Below are 21,135 nucleotides of genomic sequence, written 5' to 3'. Positions count from 1 at the left end.
TGCCATCAATCAGGTCGCACAGAGTCGGACACGACTGAAGCAACTTAGCAGCAGCAGCAGCAGCAGCATGCTGTTGTTTTGGGCTTCCCAGGTGGCGCTAGTGATAAAGAACTCTCCAGCCAATGCAAAAGACATGAGACGAGGGTTTGACCCCTGGGTCGGGAAGATCCCCTGAAGAAGGAAATGGCAGCCTACTCTGGTATTCTTGCCTGGGGAATCCCATGGACAGAGGACCCATGCTGTTGTTTAACTAAGGCTAAAGAGTTATTAAGAGCCCTCTCTGTAGCAGTAGGCCCCAGGATTACAAAATTCAGTACGCTATGATCTCTGTGCCCAAAGAACTTAAAGTCTAACGGACAAGACAAACGATTGATTCTGAAACATGCTGATGATGCACTTGACAGGGAGGACAGGGTTTAGCCTCCTCGGTGGGCTGTGGCAGAGGACTGCTGAGGGGAGGAGTCGAGAGTAGGTGTTACCAGCGATGAGTACCAGAGTGGGAGTTTATCCCGGAGGAAAAATGAGGTGGCAGGGCGACAGGCAGTGCCTCAATTAAGGCATCCTGGTGGGAAACAGCACGTGCAATGAGGGGGGACTATCAGTACTTGCGTTCAGTATAACTGGAGAGCAGATTTTCAACTAAGGAGCTGCTAGAAACGAGGCTAAAGAGGGAGGCGGAGATCAGGTCACTGAAAGTCTTGTGGGCTTCGTTCAAGGTTTGCTGTTCAGTTGCTAAGTTGTGACCGATTCTTTGTGACCCCATGGACTGCAGCACACCAGGCATCTCTGTCCTTCACCATCTCCTGGAGCCTGCTCAAACTCATGTCCATTGAGTCAGTGGTGCCATCCGACCATCTCATCCTCTGTCACCCCCTTCTCCTCTTGCCCTTAATCTTTCCCAGCGTCAGGGTCTTTTCCAATGAATGGGCTCTTAGACGGTGGGGGCATCTTTAAATGGTTCCAAGTAAAAGAAGAAGAGGAGCAGTGCAGTCAGATTTTCTGTGCGTATAGATCACTCAACTGTAAAGGGAGCAAAATTTCAAAGATTCAAGCAAGAACTGCAGCAGTGATCACAAGAATCAAGAAGACAGGTCAGGAATTTAAGAACTGTTTTGAAGGGGAGGACAGTGGGACTCTAGCTGACTGCATGTGAGCGGTGAGGGGGGAAAGAGGAATCTAGAATGGTAAGAGTGTACTCTGGGGAGCCCGAGAGAGGCAGATTCAAGGGTGAGGGGGAGGAGTTCTGTTTCTGACATGTAGAAACGTGTGACTGTCAGACATACATGTAAGCACCGGTGTCTGAGGCTGGCAGCACACTGCATGTGTGGTCTGAGGCTCAGGGGGAGTTCAGGGCTAGGCAGACAGATTTAGAAGTCATTTGCCCAAGATAGGGGGGGAAGTCAAAGGAGACAGGACTGCTCAGTAACCATGCGCAGTGAGAAAAGGAATCAGTCAAGAATGGAATTCTGGGACACACCACCAGGTAAGACAGAGGAGAGCAACTTCCTAAAGACACCGAGGCGGCCTGGTCAGAGGGGCAGGAAGAGCGAGTTAGTGGACAGGCCGTAACTCTGAAGCTACAGAGAGCGTTCAGAGTCTCTTCTCCACATCCTATTGCGTGGCCTTGAACAAACGAGCTGTGAGCTTTAGTTCTGTCTATAATATAGAGACAATACCTTGTAGACTGTGACGCGGACTGAACATGCGCTGCAGAAATGTTAACTGGAAGAAGCGCCCGTCGCAACGCCTACCCCTCTGGAGGCTCAACAAGTGTTATTTCCTTTCTTTTTGTTAGTCTGGTCCTTTCATGTTTCTCTCTGTGAGTAACAGGAAGTAGGGCATCCTTAGTTTTTATATAGTGTTCAGCTTAACCAGGGGCCACACTGGAGACAGCTTGGCCTCTGTCCGTCTACGTTTATTCTAAGCTAAAGCCACAAAGATGCAAGAAATTCAGGTTTGCAATGGCATTCTCGATGTCCATACAACTGCTGCTCCTCGACTGTGTTATTTCTGCTTTTCTAAGACACTGGTCCTTGGGAGTTGCTTTGCAATGGCTAAAATGGGTAAATAATAACATATTTGGAAAGGACTAGGAATATACAGTTGTTAGAGGTGACACCAGGTTCGTTTTTGGCTCAAGGAAGATACAGGAGATTTGTGTATGGCAGGTAGTGAAAAGGTGCTGGAGTACTCCAAACATTAAAATCAGAAAAGAAAAAATTCTCCATGACTCAAAGATTAGTTTTATAGAGATTCTTTTTTTCTTTCCTATTGGAAGCTAAAACGTATCTTACATCAATCTGGCAGGTCTGCTTTTAATGATTTGTACGCTTCAATGAAACAAGCATCATTTAAGGCTTTGAAGGGAGAGAAAAAAGGTTTTTTCAAGTCCCTCAAACAACTTCCTGCTCCAGTATTCCTAAGAATCATGTGAGTATTTTTCCTTTTGACTGGAGAGCAAAGGAAAACGGAAACCTGTGGAAACTGGAGTTGGACAAGAAACAACGTTGGCCGATGACATCCTGTCTAATACTGACGGCTGAAACCAGACTCACAGCTTACAGCTTACGTCCTGTACAAAATTGGCCCAGCTCAGGCTCTTGTCTTCCCCTCAGTGATTTTTAAGTGTCACAAAAGGCCTTCCAGGCTGAACTAAACAATCATGGGAAAGTTCTTTCAGGAAAAAGATACAATGATTATTGTCTCGATTATGCTCTGGGTAGGCCATTTCCCTGTCAGAAATTTATTTCCTTAATTGGAGTGATGCGCTCAAAAGAAGCAATGTGAAGTCAAGGAAATAAAAATGTCTCCAAATAACTCAAGAGTTTTATTTCTGTGATAATTACTTTCCTTTATTCCAAAATGAAACTGTGCCCATCTCTGTATTATTATTGCATGGTTAAAAAAGATGACCTTTATGAATCTTATAAACTAGTGCCTGGAATACAGTTCAGTTCAGTTCAGTTCAGTCGCTCAGTCGTGTCCGACTCTCCGCGACCCCATGAATCACAGTACGCCAGGCCTCCCTGTCCATTACCAACTCCCGGAGTACACTCAAACTCATGTCCACAGAGTCGGTGATGCCATCCAGCCATCTCATTCTCCGTCGTCCCCTTCTCCTCCCACCCCCAACCTTTCCCAGCATCAGAGTCTTTTCCAGTGAGTCAACTCGTCGCATGAGGTGGCCAAAGTAGTGGAGTTTCAGCTTTAGCATCAGTCCCTCCAATGAACATCCAGGATTGATCTCCTTTAGAATGGACTGGTTGGATCTCCTTGCAGTCCAAGGGACTCTCAAGAGTCTTCTCCAACACCACAGTTCAAAAGCATCGATTCTACAGTAGGCCCTCAAAAAACACTAGTCGAATGAAAGAATGAATCAACAGAGCAAATCAACCATCTTCTCCTTAAGGCCTCCGTTAGTTTTGTATTACTCTAAGGCTAACTTAGGTTTGTGGTGGTCACGTCATTCTGTGGCCCAATACTCAATTTAAGTGTCTTTGTAGTCTTACTGCTAAGTCACATGTCGTCATGCATCGTGGCCACGCTGTACGGCTTGCAGGATCTTAGTTCCCCGACTAGGGATCAAACCTGTGACCCCTGCAGAACCGTAACCATTGGACTGCCAGGGAATTCCCATACCTCTTTTGTCTTAACCAACTTTTTCAGTTGGTTATTTTTTTAAACAATTTTTATTTATATTTTCCTATTTGGTTTGTAAAATGAGCCTGTTGTTGGAACATGAATCCCTGGAACACATAGGTAACAGTTAATATACAAACGACAACAGACTAGCCTCTTTGGCATCCTCTAAATCACCTTTCATGACTCTCATTATACTTGGATTACTTATTCTTTCACTCATCTATTTATTTAACAAATATTTACTAAGTCTTAATAAGTGCCAGGCCCTATTCTCAGTGCTGAGGACATAGGAACGAACAAAAGCGACCCAAATCCCTGCCCCTGTGGAGTTTACATGAGAGCGCAGGGAGGGTCAGGCTAAACACAAGAAAAACACGTCATGAGAAACAAAATAGCACAGTGTTTGCTCCAGATTAGTAGAAACTAGAGGGACATTACCGAGTTCAACTGTGAACCTTGATTTGACCCTGGGTCAGAAAACAAACTTCTTTTAATATATCTGAGAGCCACCGGCGAATTACTGTTCATTTTCTTAAATGATGAAACTGCGGTTACGCAGACAGGAGAACGCTTCCTTTCAGGGGGTTAGGTGTCATGATTCTTATAACTTGGTTTTGAATTATCTGTCTATCTATCTGCCTGCCTTCCTACCTACCTACTGTGCACAAATGTGATAATTGGTAGCATTTGGTGAATCCAAGTTACTTCCATAGCCTTCTTGAAGGTTGGAAAAACTTTTTTAATGAAGAGTGGAGGGTGTAGGGGAAATCTACTATATTTCTAGTCAGAGACTTGGGACATGATTATTACACTTGATCTTAGCCAAAAGGCCGAGAAACGATAGGACATGATTACTGATTTGACTTTTGATACTCAGTATTTTTCGGTAAGTGTGTTAATCCTTCATCTTGAAAAGATTTCATCATATATACAGCAATGCTGGTCCCATCACCTTCCCTTTTCTACTGTAGCGATACAAAAGGCTGGGATACGGGATAGCTACAGGATTGGATAATGTCATAAAGGACCTCTTTGTTATGATTTTGGTAACCAACATTTGTTAAGTGGAGCATAGGATAGCAGGTGGTGAGTCTTGTTCAACAGCTGACCACAGAAAAAACTGAAATAGAGATGTTTATTACAGACAGGTCTTGGAGGAAGCGCAAAGCGCTTCTCAAGGGGCCACGGCAGGAGGTCAGGGCAGAGTGCAGACAAGACGGTCAGGACCTGGGGTAACAAGTCCTTATTAGGGTCTGTGGGTGAAGAACTTTAGGATTTCTGGGCTAAGGCCGCATCGGTCAATTCAAACCAAGAGTGGGCTTTTGGTAAGCTGCCACTGGGGTCTTATCTAAGGGATGAGGTGAAAGCCCTAGGAGGCAGGGGCGACCTCTGAACACAATGGAAAGTCGTATCAGGACCTTATGTTTACTTGTGACTTTGCAGGCTGTTATCCAGGGCACGTGCTTGCTGAGGGGCTGGTATCATTTTTAACATCTCTGTGGACCAAACAAAATGGATGCCAAGGCAGCAATAGCATGGAGCTGCTGCTGCTGCTGCTGCTAAGTCACTTCAGTCGTGTCCGACTCTGTGCGACCCCATAGGCGGCAGCCCACCAGGCTCTGCCCTCCCTGGGATTGTCCAGGCAAGAACACTGGAGTGGGCTGCCATTTCCTTCTCCAATGCATGAAAGTGAAAAGTGAAAGTGAAGTCGCTCAGTTGTGTCCGACTCTTAGCGACCCCATGGACTGCAGCCTACCAGGCTCCTCCATCCATGGGATTTTCCAGGCAAGAGTACTGGAGTGGGTTGCCATTGTCTTCTCCCTTTGACTGTGTAGATCACAACAAACTGTGGAAAACTCTTAAAGAGATGGGAATACCAGACTGCCTTACCTGCCTCTTGAGAAATCTGTATGCAGGTCAAGAAGCAACAGTTAGAACTGGGCATGGAACAACAGAATGGTTCCAAATTGGGAAAGGAGTACGTCAAGGCTGTATATTGTCATCCTGCTTATTTAACTTATATGCAGAGTACATCATGAGAAATGCCGGACTGGATGAAGCACAAGTTGGAATCAAGATTGCCGGGAGAAATATCAATGACCTCAGATATGCAGATGACACCACTCTTATGGCAGAAAGTGAAGAACTAAAGAGTCTCTTGCTGAAAGTGAAAGAGGAGAGTGAAAAAGTTGGCTTAAAACTCAACATTCAGAAAACTAACATCATGGCATCCAGTCCCATCGTTTCATGGCAAATAGATGGGGGAACAATGGAAATAGGGACAGACTTTACTTTTTTGGGCTCCAAAATCACTGCAGACGGTGACTGCAGCCATGAAATTAAAAGACGCTTACTCCTTGGAAGGAAAGTTATGACCAACCTAGACAGCATATTAAAAAGCAGAGACATTACTTTGCCAGCAAAGGTCCATCTAGTCAAGGCTATGGTTTTTCCAGTAGTCACATATGGATGTGTGGACTATAAAGAAAGCTGAGCGCCAAAGAATTGATGCTTTTGAATTGTGGTTTTGGAGAAGACTCTTGAGAGTCTCTTGGACTGCAAGGAGATCTACCCAGTCCATCCTAAAGGAAATCAGTCCTGAAAGGACTGATGCTGAAGCTGAAACTGCAACACTTTGACCACCTGATGTGAAGAACAGACTCCTTGGAAAAGAGCCTGATGCTGGGAAAGATTGAAGGCAGGAGGAGAGGGGGACGACAGAGGATGAGATGGTTGGATGGCATCACTGACTCAGTGGACATGGGTTTGAGCAAGCTCTGGGATATAGTGAAGGACAGGGAAGCCTGGTGTGCCGCAGTCCATGGGGTCGCCAAGGGTTGGACACAACTGAGTGACTGAACTGACCTCAGTTTCCTCATCTTTAAAATGGAGACAGGGACTTCCCTGGTGGTCCAGTGGCTAAGACTCTGTGCTCCCAATGCAGGGGGCCCTGGTTTGATCCCTGCTCAGGGAATTAGATCCCACAGGCTGTCCCTAAGAGTTCAGGTGCTAAAACTAAAGATCCTGCATGCCACAACGAAGATGGAAGTTTCTGTGTGCTGAAATTAAGATCCGGCACAGCCATATAAGTTAATAAACATTTTAAAAAATGGCGATAATAATAATGCTCAAATAGTGGTTGAGAAGATTCAGTACCATAACGCGTGTGGAGATTTAATGCAGTCCTGACACATGCTGAGTGTTCACTGTTGTTGTTCAGTTGCCGAGTCATGTCCGACTCTTTGTGACTCCATGGACTACAGCACGCCAGGCTTCCCTGTCCCTTACTATCTCCCAGGGGTTGCCCAAGTTCATGTCCATTGACTTGGCGAAGTCAACCAGCCATCTCATTCTCTGTGTTCATTAAATGATGGCTGTTATTATAATTATTTTATTATTCACAGAACAGGCTGTGCAACCCTCACGATGCTGAATCAGTACAGAGTTTTCCCAGAGGCCTCCAGTGACCCCTTCTTCTATGTGCATTCTGTAAGTCAATAAGTAAAGCTTAGGTGCCCAAACTTATATCTTATCTTTAAACTGCATCACAAACTTCCTTGGCCTGCTAAAAAGATGATAATAAACATAAGTAACCTTTGGTTTATCAACTCTGGTTCACAACTGCTTATTTCCCTGGACCATAATGGAAAGATACCCTCAAAGAACAAAAAAGATTAATAAAATCTTTACATGTCCCCTACGTGGTTCAGTTCAGTTCAGTCGCTCAGTTGTGTCCGACTCTCCGCGACCCCATGAATCACAGCATGCCAGGCCTCCCTGTCCATCACCAACTCCCGGAGTTCACTCAAACTCATGTCCATCGAGTCGGTGATGCCATCCAGCCATCTCACTCTCTGTCGTCCCCTTCTCCTCCTGCCCCCAATCCTTCCCAGCATCAGAGTCTTTTCCAGTGAGTTAGCTCGTCGCATGAGGTGGCCAAACTATTGCAGTTTCAGCTTTAGCATCAGTCCCTCCAATGAACACCCAGGATTGATCTCCTTTAGAATGGACTGGTTGGATCTCCTTGCAGTCCAAGGGACTCTCAAGAGTCTTCTCCAGCACCACAGTTCAAAAGCATCAATTCTTCGGCGCTCAGCTTTCTTCACAGTCCAACTCTCACATCCATACATGACCACGGGAAAAACCATAGCCTTGACTAGACGGACCTTTGTTGGCAAAGTAATGTCTCTGCTTTTTAATATGCTGTCTAGGTTGGTCATAACTTTCCTTCCAAGGAGTAAGCATCTTTTAATTTCATGGCTGCAATCAGCATCCGCAGTGATTTTGGAGCCCCAAAAAATAAAGTCTGACACTGTTTCCACTGTTTCCCCATCTATTTCCCATGAAGTGATGGGACCAGATGCCATGATCTTCGTTTTCTGAATGTTGAGCTTCAAGCCAACCTTTTCACTCTCCTCTTTCACTTTCATCAAGAGGCTTTTTAGTTCCTCTTCACTTTCTGCCATAAGGGTGGTGTCATCTGCATATCTGAGGTTACTGATATTTCTCCCACCAATCTTGATTCCAGCTTGTGCTTCTTCCAGGTAAATGACCTTAAAATACCATTTTAATATAGATTTTCTCTTTGTTTTTAACACAGATTTTCTCTTCACTGCTTGAATTTCAGTGACTTTCTTTCCTGATAACATTTATCACCGCGGTCAGTCCCTCCTGACCACCTGCTGTTGACCTGATCAGAACCTGAAAGTTTTGCATTTATAAGTTATCGGATTCTCTGCGAAGCTCTTGGCAGATTTTCTGCCTCTTTTACAAAGGCACATATAAACTCTGTAAACACAGGCTCCTCGGGGGCCATTTTTACTGACTTTCAAATCCGTGACTCTGTTGTGAACATGTTAGAAGTTTGATTGCTATGTTGGTGAGTTGCTAAGGAGAGATCCATAATATCAGACATTAGCCTGAGGAACTGTCTAATGATTAATGCAAATCAAAACACTAGTGAATAAACCAGTTTGGGGTGTGACAATATCTTTAATTTAATGATCTTATCTTACCAAAGTGGCCCAGTAAATCACTCTGTCTACCTGGAGTTCAGGAGTTCTTATGCTTTTGCTTACAACCAGCATCAGACAATCCTGAGGCTAGTGACATTCACTAGGTATGCATCTGTATACACAAGCGGAGGAGCGCTAGACTATCCAGTGATTTAGCCATACCGATTCTTGTTTCTGAGTGTTTACTATCAACATCAACTCTCTGCCTTAACTGAGCCCTTTGTTGATATACTTTTTTTGCTTGTTGATTTAATTCTCCCTAAATTACTCTTTGCCCTCAGGGAAGGTGGGTGAACTAGCAAGTTTTCTTATTTTTGTTGAGACTGGGTCCTCTGTCTTAGCTGTGGCCAGTTTTCTAGCTGGAAAGGAGTGCAGGACACTCAGACAAGCTGGTGTACTACACAGTAAAAGTTGGAAGAATTCTAACATTTGTTAAATATAATTAGAGGTGTTTATATTTTATCTTAACCAAACAAAATTAATTTTTGGATTAACCATCGATTCAAACTATCCATGTCACTGGTATTTGCCGGCTGACTATACACTTTCAGTTCAGTTCAGTTCAGTTCAGTCGCTCAGTCGTGTCCGACTCTCCACGACCCCATGAATCACAGTACGCCAGGCCTCCCTGTCCATCACCAACTCCCGGAGTACACTCAAACTCATGTCCACAGAGTTGGTGATGCCATCCAGCCATCTCATTCTCCGTCGTCCCCTTCTCCTCCCGCCCCCAACCTTTCCCAGCATCAGAGTCTTTTCCAGTGAGTCAACTCGTCGCATGAGGTGGCCAAAGTATTGCAGTTTCAGCTTTAGCATCAGTCCCTCCAATGAACATCCAGGATTGATCTCCTTTAGAATGGACTGGTTGGATCTCCTTGCAGTCCAAGGGACTCTCAAGAGTCTTCTCCAACACCACAGTTCAAAAGCATCGATTCTTCGGCGATCAGCCTTCTTCACCGTCCAACTCTCACATCCATACATGACCACGGGAAAAACCATAGCCTTGACTAGACGGACCCTGGTTGGGTATTAAGTGTTACTGAAATTTAATTTTATCAGTCTGTTCTTAATGCAATAGTACAAAAAGAGTTCATTCATTTTAGTTTACAAAACAGATACAATGACTATTGTGATATATGGTACTTCCTTCTCTGTATTTTCCAGGAATCTAAAGAACCATGAGGTTTTGTTGTCCTGCTCACAGCGGCTTTATAGAAAGGACCTTATGTATTAGGTGTATAGCAGTAACAGCATAAAAACAGCTGCCATTTATGGAGCACCTAGCAACAAAGGTCTAGTCAAAGCTATGGTTTTTCCAGGAGTCGTGTATGGACATGAGAGTTGGACTATAATGAAAGCTGAGCACTGAAGGATTGATACATTTGAACTGTGGTGTTGGAGAAGACTCTTGAGAGTCCCTTGGACTGCAAGGAGATCCAACCAGTCCATCCTAAGGGAAATCAGTCCTGAATAGTCATGAGAAGGAATGATGCTGAAGCTGAAACTCCAATATTTTGGCCATCTGATGTGAAGAACTGACTCACTGGAAAAGACCCTGACACTGGGAAAGACTGAAGGCGGGAGGAGAAGGGGATGACAGAGGATGAGCTGGTTGGATGGCATCACCGACTCAATGGACATGAGTTTGAGTAAACTCTGGGAGTTGGTGATGGACAGGGAGGCCTGGCGTGCTGCAGTCCGTGGGGTCACAAAGAGTCGGACACGACTGAGCAACTGAACTGAACTGAACCGTGTGCGAAGCACTAACAGAGTACTTTTTATAATGTGGTGGTTTTAAGATATATCCACAAAATTCTATGATACTCCCCTCTCTGCCCCTTCGGTATGGGTGAAACTTAGTGGTTCACTTCTAAAGAGCAGAGTAAAATGAAAGTGCCATGATGTGACTTCACAGACGTGGTCATAAGAGGTACTGATGCTTCTCGCTTGCTCTCTCTGAGATCACTTTTTCTGGGGAAGCCACTAACATATTATGAGGAACTCATGATGAAGAACTGAGTCCTCCTGCTAACAGTGATACGAGTGAGTTTAGAAATAGATCTTCTGGTCCCAGTCAAGCCTTCAGATGACTGCAGCCCTGACCCAAATCTTGATTTTGTCTTCTTTTTTAAAAGTCTATTTGGCTGCATTGGGTCTTAGCTGTCTCACCTGGGATCTTCCGTTGTGGGTGAGCAAGCTTCTCAAGACGCACCCTGCAGGCTCTCTAGCTGTGGCGCATGGGCTCAGTTGCTCTGTGGCGTGTGGGATCTTAGTTCCCTGACCAGAGATCGAACTCATGTCCCCTGCATTGGAAGGTGGATTCATAACCACACCACAGGAATCCCCCAAATCTTGATTTTAACCTTATGTGGGACCTTGAGCCAGAACCATCCAAGTAAGTTGCTCCTGATTCTTAACACTCTGAAACGGTGTGACATAAGTATTTATTGCTTTAAGCCTCCAAGCTTTGGGGGTAATTTATTATACACTGATAGATAGCTAAAATATATTTAACTGTACACATATATTTTTTATTCTCACAACCACCATGGAATAGGTGGTATTATCTTCATGCAAATAGGAAACAAAGGTTCAGGTAGTAATTTATTCAAAGTCATAAGCTAGTAGTGGTAGACCCGCCCCCCCATATTCTCTGTAGTATATTATACTATGGCTTTTCAGGTTCTATTTCTTTCAGGCAGCTTATTAGCTATCTCTCCCACCTTTGATTAGCCTGCTATCCATGCTTTCATGCAAATAATGGACTAGCAAAAAGTGACAGGCTTAAGACTAATCCAGAATTACACTTCTGGAGTCTTCAGCACACATGAACCCATTAATCAGCACATCTGGATATGACTGTTCAACTTGCTATATGTCATCCAGCCCTACATCCTTTCTGCTTCCTCACAAGGATATCATGGAGATGTTGTCAAGGTCTTGTTGAAATCCAATTAAACTACACCAGCACATCGTGAGTGAGTGAGTGGGTATTCAGTCATGTCTGACTCTTTGAGACCCCATGGACTGCAGCCCGCCAGACTTCTCTGCCCGTGGGATTTTCATGGCAAGAATACTGAAGTGGATTGTCATTTCCTTCTCCAGGGGATCTTCCCAACCCAGGAATCAAACTCGTGTCTTTGGCATCTCCTGCATTGGCAGGCAGATTCTTTACCACTAGTGCCACCTGGGAATCCCAAACCAACACAATAAATATAGCTACATTTTATAATAATTTTTGATAAATATAGCTAAGTATAGATTCTTCTCATTTACAGTCTAGTAATCCCTTCAAAAATGGAATAAGTTTGCATTGACTATTTCACTTTTTCCTCCTTCAGTATTACGGCTATTACCATTATTTGTCTTCGTCACTCCCTTCACAATTACCAATGATTTTGATAAATGTTTTACACACATTATACCTCACCTGATTCGAAAAGCTGACTCATTGGAAAAGACCCTGATGCTGGGAAAGATTAAGAGCAAGAATAGAAAGGGGAAACAGGATGAAATGGTTGGATGGCATCACCAACTCAATGGACATGAGTTTGAGCAAACTCCGGGAAATAGTGAAGGACAGGGAAGCCTGGCGTGCTGCATGGGGTCACAAAGAGTCGGACACGACTTAGGGACTTAACAACAATATGTGAAAAAGAAATCCATATTTATTTACAGGTATAACGGTTCATGTATTGATAATGAAGAAGCAGCAATATGATTGCTTTATGGTAGCCTAACCTATATACAAATGAATGAAACATTATAAATTTTTTGGCAGACAGTATTACAGTCATATTCATGATACAGTACTAGAAATACTGCTACATTAAAAAAAAAACACTTGTGATGACAGGATAAAACAAAGTTTCTCTAGTTATAAGAAACAGAAGCATACTGTATGGTAATGTAATTCTCTGAAAGCAAAGTTTTAGTAAACTAGGAAGAAGACTAACAGATTGTTAATTTTGTATTAAATATCATTCACCTTATGCCTGTGTAAGGATAGGCTATCAACCTCAATACCAGTCTTGCACACACTGTTTTTTTTAATTTTTACATTCTTTTTACCTTTATTTTATGATTCAAGGGAATATCTAACAAAAAGGAAAAATATATTTTCTAATTTGTAATTGGAAAAAAGTTCAATACTTTCCTGTAAAGAGTGTTGCAGAACTTAAGAGATCTTTTTTTTAATTTTTTTCACTTATTTTAATTGGAGGCTAATTACTTTACAATATTGTGGTGGTTTTTGCCATACATTGACATGAATCTGCCCTGGGTGTACATGTGTTCCCCATCCTGACCCTCCCTCCCACCTCCCTCCCCATCCCATCCCTCAGGGTGACCCCAGTGCACCAAACCTGAGCACCCTGTCTCATGCATTGAACCTGGACTGGCGATCTGTTTCACATATGATAATATACATGTTTCAATGCTATTCTCTCAGATCATCCCACCCTCGCCGTCTCCCACAGAGTCCAAAAGTCTGTTCTTCACATCTGTGTCTCTCTTTTGCTGTCTCACATACAGGGTCATCATTACCATCTTTCTAAATCCCATATATATGCATTAATATACTGTATTGGTATTTTTCTTTCTGACTTACTTCGCTCTGTATAACAGGCTCCAACTTCATCCACCTCATTAGAACTGATTCAAATGCATTCTTTTTAATGGCTGAGGAATATTCCATTGTGTATATGTACCACAGCTTTCTTATCCATTCATCTGCCAATGGACATCTAGGTTGCTTCCATGTCCTGGCTATTGTAAACATTGCTGCGATGAACATTGGGGTACACATGTCTCTTTCAATTCTGGTTTCCTCGGTGTGTATGCCCAGGAGTGCGATTGCTGGATCATATGGCAGTTCTATTTCCAGTTTTTTGAGGAATCTCCACACTGTTCTCTATAGTGGCTGTACTAGTTTGCATTCCCACCGACAGTGTAAGAGGGTTCCCTTTTCTCCACACCCTCTCCAGCATTTATTGCATGTAGACTTTTGGATAGCAGCCATTCTGACTGGCGTGAGATGGTAACTCATTATGTTTTTGATTTGCATTTCTCTGATTATGAGTGATGTTGAGCATCTTTTCATGTGTTTGTTAGCCATTTGTATGTCTTTTTTGGAGAAATGTCTGTTTAGTTCTTTGGCCCATTTCTTGACTGGGTCACTTATTTTTCTGGAATTGAGCTGCAGGAGTTGCTTGTCTGTTTTTGAGATTAATCGTTTGTCCGTTGCTTCAGTTGCGATTATTTTCTCCCATTCTGCAGGCTGTCTTTTCAACTGCCTGTAGTCTCCTTCGTTGTCACACACGCTGTTCTAGATGATGAATAGTCAGGTGATGACAACGGTAACATCTCACACAGTTCTTGCTATTCAGTTATTAGATTTTCACACAAAGATACCCCCCCACATACAAAACAGACAAGTTTATTAACTGCATAACATGACTACTTACTATTACTAAGTGGAAGCGGCCCATCATAAAGGTCTTCACATTGAGTAGGCTGAGGAGGAGGAGGGGTTGATCTTGTGGCAGAAGTGGAAGGGGAGGCAGGCACACTGGGTGTAATTTTACGGAAATAGATCAGAAATTTGCCTGATCTTTTTTGCTTTTTCATTTCTCTAAAAGTATTCTATATAGTACTCATCCTTCTTTTACTGCTTGCTTTAGTTTCAGTGCCTGTGTCATAGAGGGGTCCATGTCGCAGAAGTCAAAGGCAGTCATGAATAACTGGAACGCTTCTGCCAGACTGTCTAATGTCAATACGCTTTCTGGCGCTACTTGTGTGTCTTCTTCATTGCCTGGCACTAGTTAGGAAGCCCTCATTTCCATCAAGTAATCCTCTGTTAATTCCTCTCGTTTGGTGTCTATTAGTTCTTGAATTTCTCCATATCTTAAAATTCTCACCACACCCCCCTACTTTTTCTTTTTTATCCCACGATCTCTTTCATGATTTCTTTGACTGGCTCTGTTGTAAATCCTGTGAAGTCATGTACAACATCTGGACACAGTTTTCCCCAGCAGGAATTTATTGTTTTGGGCTTGATGGCTTTCATGGCTTTTTCTATAGCAACAATGGCATCTTCAGTGGTGTAATCCTTATAGACTTTCATGATGTTTTCTCTATTGGGGTTCTCTTTCATAGTGTTGACAATCCTGTCCCTAGAGTACTGTGTGTAATGAGCCTTAAAGGTCCTTATTATCCCCTGAATTAGAGACTGTGTTTGGGGGCTAGTAGACCACTCTGAAGCCTTTATTTTTGAATTCATGAGGTTCTGGGTGGTCGAGGCATTGTCCGAAATCAAAAGAACTTTAAGAGGCAGTCCCTTACTGGCAAGGTACTTCCTGATTTAGGGACAAAATGTCAATGAAACCAATCTAGAGAAAGGACTCCTGTTGTCCAGGCCTTCTTCCTGAACAACTTAAAAAGACTGGGACCTGGTGTTCATCTCTTTCCTTTGAGGTCTGAAGGTTGGATGAGGGTAGTCCTGATCACACACGTGACTGAAACTGCAAAAAACAGTAGAGTTAGCCTATTTCCTTCTGCCTTAAATTCTGGTGCTCACTTCTCTTCTTTACTAATAGAAGTCCTTTATGGCATTCTTTTTCTTCTAGAATAGGGCACTTTCGTCTGCATTAAAAACCTGTCCAGACAGATATCTTTTCTCCTCAATGATTTTCTTAATTGCTTCTGGGAACTTTTCTGTTGCCTCTTGGTTGGCAGAAGCTGCTTCTCCTCTTATCTTGACAATTTTTTTTAAGCCAAAATTCTTTCTAAAATTATCAAACCACATTTTGCTGGCATTAAATTATCCAGCTTTGGATCGTTCAATTTCCTCTTGCCTTAAGTTGTCATATAATGACTTCACTTTTTCTCAAATCATATTAGAGTCTATCAGCATGCCTTTCTTACAGTAATTCTACACCCACATGAAAGCTGAATTTTCAAGGAGATAAAAAGAGAAATATTCAATATTTCTCAAAAAGTGAAAGGTTTCTGCACCTGGTGACCTAGCTGTAGCAATGATTCACACAGAAGAAGTTTTTGTTTTAAGAATGGTCCTTACATTGGATTTATTTATCTTGAAACAGTGGGCAATCACAGCTGCAGACCTCAATCAATGGTACATATCAAGCAATTCAACTTTTTCTTGTCATGTCATGACTTCTCCCTGCTTCTTAGGAGCACCGCCAGCATCACAAGTGGCTCTTCATATGGGTCCAATGGTGTCTTTCAAGGTTTACAACATTGCACTAAATGTGATGAAACATACATGAGCTCTGCAGGGGATCACTTTTAACGTGATAAGCGGTACTGGAGCTATGAACTGCCCAGGTGGAAACAGTTAGTGTCACATGGCGTTTTCAGTGGATACTCACGGCGCTTTAGCTCACGGCAACAGCAACAGGGGGTCTCTACAAAGTTATTACAGTAGTACAGTGAGTACCAGAGTTAACTTCATACAGTTATGATTTAATATTGCATCTTGATGTTGGTTTATATTGTCAAGACCACAAATGACGCTATGTAGGTATGTGCATAAGTTTTTATAAACTTTTTATTTAACTGTTTTTATGGGCTTCCCTTGTGGCTCAGATGATAAAGAATCCACCTGCAATGTGGGAGACCTGGGTCCGATCCCTGGGTTGGGAAGATCCCCTGGAGAAGGGAAAGGCTACCCACTCCAGTATTCTGGCCTGGAGAATTCCATAGACTGTATAGTCCATGGGGTCGCAAGGAGTCTGGCGCGACTGAGCGACTTACACTTTCACTTTTCACGGTGATACTTAAGTGGGCTTCCCAGGTGGCAAAGAACCTGTCTGCCAATGCAGGAGACATAAGAGACATGGGTTCGATCAGTGGGTCAGGAAGGTCCCCTGGAGGAGGGCATGGCAACCTACTCCAGTATTCTTGCCTGGAGAATCCTATGGACAGGGGAGCTTGGCAGGCTACATAGTCCATAGGGTCGCACAGAGTTGGACATGACTGAAATGACTTAGCACATATGCATGGCAGTAAATAATAAAATAGACTATCATCTACATTTATTTGGCATTTCTGACATATCTAACTTAATTTTTTCTTTTTAGATATTTCTAGGCTACATGGTTCATCTGTGATCTTTTCCAAATTGTTGCAAATCTCCAAAAAAATTTCCAATATATTTATTGAAAAAAATTCACACAGTTCAAACCTATGTTGTTCAAGGGCCGACTGAACTCTGAACAAGGCACTTTGCTAGATGCTAGCCCAGGGGTAAGAAAAACATAAAAATGTTCTTATGAAGCTTACAGTCTAATGAGGAAGACAGAATTTAAGTAAACATTTATATGTATGAAAAATGTTAGGAAAAGAGCTTATAAGAAGCATATTAAATCTTATTTAAAAGTTCAGAAAAGTCTTCCTAGGAAAAGAGACATTTAAAAAAGATATATTACTGAGATTGGTTCAAGATGGCAGAGTAGAAGGATGTGCGCTCATCTCCTCCCGCGAGAACACTGAAATTGCAACGAGCTGTTGAACCACCATCAACAGGAGGACCCTGGAACCCATCAAAAAAGAGATATCCCACGCCGCAATGAGATGGGAAGAGGCCTGAGCATGTTTAAAACAGCTAGGAGGAGAAGCAGTAAGGTATTCTGATAGATTCCAGCGGTTAGCAAACTTGGGTTCCTGCCTGTTTTTGTAAATAAAATTGGATTGGAACCCCCCCGCCAAAAAAGATATATTAAGGACAGGAGGAAATACTTTCAAACTCATTTTATGAGACCAGCATAATCCTGACACTCACACCAGACAGATCTTACAAGAAAACAAAACTACAGACTAAAATATATTATGCAGATAGCTGAAAATCATTAACAAAAGGTTAGTAAAAGGAATCCAATGATATATATATATATATAAATAACAATAAATCAGGGCTAAGGTAGATTTATTCACATTAATAGCATAAAGGGGAAATCATATGTTATCTCAACAGATGCAGAAAAACAATAAAAAATTGAATACCAATTTACAATAAAAATTCTCAGTATATATATACCTATGGATGATTCATGTTAATATTTGGCAGAAAACAACAAAATTCTGTAAAGCAATTATCCTTCAATTAAAAAAATTGAATTAAAAAAAACTCTCAGCAAACTAAGAACAAAAGCAAACTTCCTCAGCATAATAAAGGACATTGACAAAAAGCCTCATATTTAATCTGAAACACTGATAATTCTTCTGCCATAACTGGGAACAAAGCAAGGATACCTGCTCTCACCACTTCTATTCAACATTGTAATGAGGTCCTACTCTGGCAATAAAGAAAGAAAGAGAAAAATAACCTACAGAGACCTGAAAGGAAGAAATAAAAGTGCCTCTAATTGGCATATGACATGATTTTGCATGTAGAAGATTCTACGGAATCTACAAAAAAGCTATGGAACTAACAAGTGAATTTAGCAAAGTCTCAAGATATAAGAGAAATATACAAAAAGCAATTATATTTCTAAGTTCTTGCAATGAAAAGTTGTAAAGAAAATTGATTTTAAAAATAATGCTACTTAAAATAGCACAAAACTTGAAATATATAAACTGATTTAATACAATGTATAAGATCTGTATATTAAACACTATAAATTATTGCTGAGAGACATTAAAGAAGGTACATACAGTACCTTTCTGCTGTAATCAAGACTAAAGTTTAACAAATAGATCAATGGAACAAAATAGAGAATCAAAAATATACCCACTATAAAGTATTGCTGACAGACATTAAAGAAGGTACATATGGTACCTTTCTGTTGTAATAAAGACTAAAGTTCAACAAGTAGATCAATGAAACAAAATAGAGAATCCAGAAATACACCCACACTTATATAATCAACTGATTTCTTTTACAAACAAACCAAAAAAATTAAGTGGGAAAGGTAAAGTCTTTCAAAGAGTGGTGCTGAAATAAACAACTAGCTATCCATATGGAAAAAACAAAACAAAAAATCCTGATCTCAACTTCAAACCACATACAAAATTAATTCAAGATGGATTATACATCTAAATGTAAAAGTAAATTTCTAAAGCTTTTAGAAGAAAATGTAGAGTCATAGTGTTATAAACATATTTAAGGCAAAGGTTTTTTAGAGTGGACCCAAAAGACCTAACCATAAAAGAAAAAATTCAGAAAATAAGACTTCAAACTTCTGCTCTATAAAAGACTACATTAAGGAAATAAATAAGCCAAAGAGTGAGAGAGATTTATAATACATACATCTGACTGGCAACCAGAATATATAAAGAACTGTTTTGATGATTATAATAAATAATCCAGTGAAAAATAGGCAAAAGATGTGAAGAGGCATTTCACAGAGGAAATGGCCAATAAACAATAAAAAAATGTTCAACATCATTAGTCATCAGGAAAACACAAATCAAAACCACAATGAGATACTAGAAAGGCTACTTCAGACCCATTAGAAAGGCTGAAATTAAAGACTATGCTTGCCTGAATGCAGGATAGTTTGGGGAAGAATGGATACATGTATACATATGGCTGAGTCCTTTGCTATCCACCTGAAACTATCACAGCATTGCTAACCAACTATACTCCAATAGAAAACAAGAAGTTAAAACCAATGACTGCGTGCTTCAGAAGAACATATATTAAAACTGGCACAACACAGAGATTCTTTACAACACTGAGCCAACGGGAGCTTCCCACCTGCCAATGCAGGAGACACAAGAGACATAGGTTTGATCCTCGAGTCGGGAACATTCCCTAGAGTAGGAAATGGCAACCCGTTCCAGTATTCTTGCCTGGAAAATTCCATGGACAGAGGAGCCTGGCTGGCTACATCCCCGGGGTCACAAAGAGTCGGACATGACTGAGCGAACGAGCACACACAGAGAGATTAGCACGGTCCCTGTGCAAGGATGACACACGAGCTTGTGAAGCATTTCATGTTTTAAAAGATGACTGTACTGTGGTAACCATTTTACAATATACACATCATTGCATAGTACACGTTAGACCTACAGAATGTTATATGCCAATTATATCTCAAAGTTGGGGGAAAAAAGATTGACAACACCAAATATTAGCCAGGATGTGTAACAAGTGAAATTTTCAGACATTGTTGATAGGAGTGTAAAACAGTACAACCAATTTGGAAAATGGTTTGTCAGTGATTTTACCCTTAGATATTTACCCAAGAGAAATAAAAACATATATCCACAAAATTCTCTTCCTTTCATGATTAAAAACACTGAACAAATTGGATTTGGAAGGAAAGTACCTCAACAAAATAAAGGCTGTATAGGACAAATCCACTGCCTACACCATATTCAGTGGTGAAAGGCTGAAAGCTCTGCCTCTAAAGAGCAGGAACAAGACAAGGCTGCCTATTCTCACCATCCCTGTTCAACGCAGTACTGCAATTTTTAACCAGAGCAACTGGGCAAGAGAAAGAAATAAAAAGCATCCATATCAGAAAGGAGAAAGTAAAACTGTCTCTGTTTGTAGATGATACGATCTTATATATAGAAAACCTTAAAAACTCCAATCTAACCCCAAAACTGTTAGAACTAATAAACCAAATCCAGTGAAGTTACAGGACACAAAACCAACATACAAAAATCAGTTGCATTTTGATACACGAACAACAAACTACCTGAAAAAGAAATTAAGAAAACAATCCCATTCACAATAGCATCCAAAACAATAACATACTTAGGAATAAATTCATTTAAGGAAGTAAAAGATATGTACATGGAAAGCTGCAAGAGTTTGATCAAAGAAATTGAAGACGCAAACAATTGCAAAGATATCCATGTTCACCAACTACAAGAATCAATAATGTTAAAATGCTCATACTACCCGAAGCCATATATAGATTCAATGTAATCCCTATCAAAATTCCAATGGCATTTTTCACAGAAATAGAAAAAAAAAATCTTAAAATTCATATGAAACCACAAAAGACCCTGAAGAACTAAAGCAATTCTGAGAAGGAAGAATAAAGCAGGAGGCATGACACGTCTTGATTTCAAACAATACTATGAAGCTAAAGTACTCAAGACTGTATGGTACTGGCATAAAAACAGACACAGAACAATGGAACAAGCTTGAGAACCCAGGAATAAGCCCACGTGTACAGCCAACTAACATTTGGCAAGACAGCTAAGAACAGTCTCTTCAATAAACGGTGCTGGGAAAACTGGACACTCACATGCAAAATAGTTAAATCAGACCTCCATTTTACATCACACACAAAAAATAACTCACAATGGTTTAAAGGCTAATGTAAGACCTAAAACTTTCTTCTTCTCCTAGAAGAAAGCATAAGGGAAAACATCCTTGATATTGATCTTGGCACCAATTTTTCTGGATATATGACACCAAAAGCATATGCAACAAAAGCAAAAATAAACAAGACAGATATCAAACTAAAAAGTTTCTGCACAGCAAAAGACACAACTA

General features: G+C 41.3%; 1 protein-coding gene and 1 pseudogene across 3 annotated transcripts in view; one reads left to right on the top strand and one right to left on the bottom strand.

The window, feature by feature from the left end:
* Positions 1–21,135, bottom strand: part of CSTPP1 (centriolar satellite-associated tubulin polyglutamylase complex regulator 1) — a 202,451-nt gene that overhangs the window by 61,877 nt on the left and 119,439 nt on the right. The window lies entirely within an intron of this gene.
* On the top strand, positions 19,555–19,624 carry LOC129554970 (U6 spliceosomal RNA; annotated as a pseudogene).

Source organism: Moschus berezovskii, chromosome 14 (assembly GCF_049115385.1).
Source record: "Moschus berezovskii isolate FMDL1 chromosome 14, NW_MosBer_1.0, whole genome shotgun sequence".
NCBI classification, from domain to species: Eukaryota; Metazoa; Chordata; class Mammalia; order Artiodactyla; family Moschidae; genus Moschus; species Moschus berezovskii.
Note: the sequence above shows the minus strand (reverse complement) of the source record. Positions and strands in the feature narration are given on the sequence as shown.